Genomic DNA, 2721 nt, shown 5'->3' with positions numbered 1-2721 from the left:
CAGAGCTTGCTAGATAGCTAATTAGCACAGGTGGTCGCCTCTGTCTTCCGTCTGTCTTCCTGACCATGGAGATATGGCCGTGTGGGAGCACTAGCCCTAACCCTAAAAAGATGTGTAATAATTTAATCTTTTGTTTTTTGAAGGTTTCTCGCTTATATGAAAGATACGCGTACTGCAAGCGATGTGTGTTCATGTTCAGACCTAGCATCAGGGCAAAAAGTCCCCTGGAAAGAAGATACACTACATTACTATAAGTATGTGGACACCTGCTCGTAGAACATCTCATTCTAATATCATGGGCATTAATATGGAGTTGGTCCACCTATAACAGCCTCCACTCTTCTGTTAAGGCTTTCCACTAGATGTTGGAACATTCCTGTGGGGACTTGCTTCCATTCAGCCACAAGAGCATTAGTGAGGTCGGGCACTGATGTTGGGCGATTAGGCCTGGCTCGCAGTCAGCGTTCCAATTCATCCCAAAGGCGTTCGATGGGTTTGAGGTCAGGGCTCTGTGCAGGCCAGTCAAGTTCTTCCACACTGAGCTCGACAAACCATTTTGTATGGACCTTGCTTTGTGCACGGGGGCATACTAAAACAGGAAAGGACTTCCCCAAACTGTTTCCACAAAGTTGGACACAGAGAATTGTCTAGAATGTCATTGTATGCTGTTAAGATTTCCCTTCACTGGAACTAAGAGGCCTAGCCCGAACCATGAAAAACAGCTCCAGACCATTATTCCTCCTCCACCAAACTTTACAGTTGGCACTATGGCACTATGCAACCGAGGACAGATGTTTTTTACGTGCTATGTGCTTCAGCACTCGGCAGTTCCGTTCTGTGAGCTTGTGTGGCCTACCACTTTGCAGCTGAGCTGTTGTTGCTCCTAAACGTTTCCACTTCACAATAACAGCACTTACATTTGATCGGGGCAGCTCTAGCAGGGAAGGAATTTTACGAACTCGTTTGTTGGAAAGGTGGCATCCTATGACAGTGTCAAATTGAAAGTCACTGAGCTGTTCAGTAAGGCCATTCTACTGCCAATGTTTGTATATGGAGATTGCATGGCTGTGTGCTCGATTGTATACACTTGTCAGCAACGGGTGGTTGAAATAGCCGAATCCACTAATTTGAGAGGTGTCTACATACTTTTGTATATTCAAAGATGCTAACGACCTTTACCACCTACTGATGATGGTACACTATTACCATCATCAGTAGGTGGTAAAGGTCGTTAGCATCTTTGAATTTGGTACTGTATGTGTAGCGTAGCTTGGCGATACTATCTTCTTTCTCGAGTCAGCCAAACATCTATCTTCTAAAATGTCTGTGTCCAGTTGCACGTTGTTCATTTGAATTTACAAAATGCTCTGTTATTAAAATAACTCCATGTGTTGCTCCATGAAGTAATGTGTATGCCGCCATCTCTATTTCAAATGTTCTCACATTGATTGAGACACCTGTCTCGATTAAAGTGAGAAGATTTGAAATGGACAAGACGGCGTTGTACACATTGTTGGATTAATTCAGAGAGAATTACTGTAATGTGCAGTAAGTGATGACATTACACGGCTGAGACAATTAGTTGCGATCTGCAGTGGTGAGTGAAACCTGATCACACCACTCTAGCTTGCAGAGTGACAGAGTCAACAATGTGTGTCATTGTTCTGAATGGATATCAGCCGGTTAGCCTTCTATTATGACTCAACTCACTCTGACTTCACCTATATGTTTAGAACACCCACATGAAAAAATACTACAATTTACTATAGAATCCTACAATACTTAACTATAGAATTTTATACTAAACTGTAGTATACTCTACAATACTCAGTCATGTGTAGTACTTACTATAAACTTTGTGGCATACTGTAGAATACTATAGTAAATACTAGTGTTATCTGCAAAAAAACCACGGTACTAAATACTACGGTAATGTCAACAAAAACAATACAGTCCACAAAAACACTATACTTTTTAAACTATAGTAAATACCTCAGGATTTAATTTGCGTATACCCTGCCCTTTCCCCTCCCCCATAGCCCAATTTGTGCCACCCATAAGTGAGATACCTACATGCCAAGTATAGATTGTATATTGTGTTCCCTACAGGTTATAGAAAAGAGCAGTAGTGCCAAACTATTCATTCAGACCCCAGTCCTACCTACCTACAGATTATGCAAAATGTACTCTTTTAGTATTTCTCTAGTAAGTTTCCTTAATGAGAAAGGCTCCACTTATATGTCAAAGATAATAAAACAAAAACAGTATAGTAAATACTGTCCGACAGTAATGCCCTCACAAACACTACTGTAAATACTACAGTACACTACAGTCCGCAAAAACACTCCAGTAAATACTACAGTCCACAAAAACACTACAGTAAATAATACAGTAATCTATAATCCGCAAAAACACAACATTAATTAGTATAGTAAATACTATAGTTTTCTTTTACTACAAGAATTATACTAAAGTTAACTGGCACGACAAATCCTTTCCCCCTCAGGAGACTGAAAAGATTAGGCATGGGTCCACAGATCCTCAAAAAGTTATTCAGCTGCATCATCAAGAGCATCCTGACCGGTTGCATCACCGCCTGGTTTTACACTGCTGCTACTCGCTGCTTATTATCTATTATCACTTTATCCCTTCCTACGTGTACAAACTACCTCGACTAACCTATACTACGCACATTGACTCGGTACCGGTACCCTCTGTATA

General features: G+C 40.9%; 1 non-coding gene across 1 annotated transcript; it reads left to right on the top strand.

The window, feature by feature from the left end:
* Window positions 1–2179: 2179 nt before the first annotated feature.
* LOC115152518 (U7 small nuclear RNA) lies at window positions 2180–2233 on the top strand. The gene has a single exon (XR_003867519.1). It is a non-coding gene; the product is annotated as a U7 small nuclear RNA (small nuclear RNA).
* The last annotated feature ends 488 nt before the right edge of the window (window positions 2234–2721 follow it).

The sequence above is a fragment of the Salmo trutta genome, chromosome 17 (genome assembly GCF_901001165.1).
Source record: "Salmo trutta chromosome 17, fSalTru1.1, whole genome shotgun sequence".
Lineage (NCBI taxonomy): Eukaryota > Metazoa > Chordata > Actinopteri > Salmoniformes > Salmonidae > Salmo > Salmo trutta.
The sequence above is the reverse complement of the archived record's forward strand: the minus strand, read 5'-3'. Positions and strand labels throughout refer to the sequence as shown.